At 34.5% G+C, this 2,116-nt stretch overlaps 1 protein-coding gene across 1 annotated transcript in view; it reads right to left on the minus strand.

Annotated features, from left to right (window-relative positions):
• The window catches only part of LOC118332937 (GDNF family receptor alpha-2-like), a 125,299-nt gene that overhangs the window by 5,245 nt on the left and 117,938 nt on the right, over positions 1-2,116 (minus strand). The gene's annotated exons all lie outside the window — the stretch shown is intronic.

Below are 2,116 nucleotides of genomic sequence, written 5' to 3' on the forward strand. Positions count from 1 at the left end.
ATTAAATGAATATCTTATCTTATCATATCTTATCTTAAAAAAACTCATTTTCAAATGCTTCATTTGAAATTTTTTGAATCCATCATTAAATCAACGGCAAACTTATATACAATACCTCTAAGATGGCATTGAAGTTGCATTGAACTGCGTCCTTTTTAATAAGTTGCACTAATTGAAGTTGAATTGAATTGAACTGCATTGCACTTAAAGATCCTCAGTGAAGCTCATGTTTCTCATTAAATTTTGTCATTCTCTGAAACTGCAGTGATCAGTTGACAGTTTATGTCGGTTAACGATTGCATTATAAAATGTTAATATTTAATATAAAGTTTATCAAACGTACATTTACATTTTTTTTTACAACTTTGTGTAAATTATGTACATTTTTAGGAATTATACACCAACTTAACGATACACTAATGATTTTTTAAATTAACATGTAGCAAACAATCCCACATAGCCCTGCAGTACTCCTGTGACAGCACCCTGAGGTGTACCACCTTCTGCTTTAAACCTTTAAACCAACAGTCCTCGTTTGCTCTGCTCGTGTGTCGGCTGCGTCCTCACTTTGTTTTCTCCAGCACAGGTGGGGATCTAATAAAAACAGAGAGTAACATACGAGGCTCTGATGTGGCAGTATGAGTGCTGACATTTATTTAATGTGTGTGTTTTGTGTTGTGTCAGCCTACAGGGAACATTAGGGGTGACAGTACGTGGGTTGTAACACGGGGAACTAATACAGCTGAAACACTACTTCCCCTCTCACACATAAATGCACAAAACTCACAGCAGTTTCAAATAAACAGTATTTCTGCTAAATGTGTCCTCTGTTCGTCTGTGTGTTTCTGAGTGTGTTCTTGCATATGCATGTACTTTATCAGGGCCACTGATCAGAGGATAAATAAGGAGCTTGGTGACTGTTATCTGACACTCTTTTTCCTCCTCTCCTCTCTCTCTTTACTTCCTCTTTGTCCCTTTCTTTCCCCCCCTTAGTCTTCAGATTGCTGCGTCGGCCCATCACTGGTGAGCTGTGGTCACGCTGACTGTACTGACACGGTCCACAGTATTCACTGAGTAAGAAAACTGCAGCACTCTTTATAAAACGTTGTTAAATTGTCACTTTATTATACGGAGCCTGGAGTGTAACAGCAGAATAATTATAGACTTTTATTGTGTTCGATTATAACAAGTGCATACATTGATTCATTTCAAAACGCCATTAAGACTTGCATTTAAATGATGCATTATAAAGATTTTTAAAATTGAAATAAAATAAAATAATAATATTAATAATGTTGTCGTTCTCCTGCCAACACACAGCAGCTGGTCAGTTGGAGATCCAGCTGTTGTGCAGATGTTTAGACAAACTGCTGACAAATCTCTTAATTAAAGAGAGTTGTATTTAATTAAAGGCCTTCACAAAATGGGAACTATTTGTACATATTAAAAGAGGGAATAAAGAGTATGATAGGCAGGCACATAAGTGGATTGAATAAAAAAAATCTAAATCTTGCAGTTCTATTTTACAATTCAATCATTAAATATTTTTACTAAATAGTTTTATTGTTTGGTTGATTTATTCATTTATTTTTATCATAAAACAGTATATATTAAACCGGTGGCACACTCAAGCCTCCCTATTATTAATGCTTGATAAATAATTTAATAACACTCTACCATTAATAAGAACATCTTTTGGGTTGCCATGTCTACTTAAAGTGTTAATACAGTCACAGGTTTATAATGTTCAATAAGTCACCAAGAGGTGAGTTAGTAAGTTCATCTCCTCTTTTAAATATTAAGTCATTAATAGAAGGTTTTAGTATGTGCTTCCTTTTGTATGCTTATCCACTATTAATAAAGAGTCTTTATTGTCCTTTCCAGGAAGTGTGTTGCCACAGTCTGTACATAATCTCATACACATGACATTAACGCAAGATAGATCTAAACACATTTGTACATATATTCTGGTATTGACACATAATGGCTACCGGGGAGTTTTGTTGAGTAAAGCTATAATAATAATAATACATTTTACTTAAAGGCACCTCTCTGGGCACTCGAGGAACACCGTACAATACATAAAAATAAAAAACAGTAAGAAATAAGAAACAGA

Source organism: Morone saxatilis, unplaced genomic scaffold (genome assembly GCF_004916995.1).
Source record: "Morone saxatilis isolate NCDOM2014 unplaced genomic scaffold, NCSU_SB_2.0 Contig21, whole genome shotgun sequence".
Lineage (NCBI taxonomy): Eukaryota > Metazoa > Chordata > Actinopteri > Moronidae > Morone > Morone saxatilis.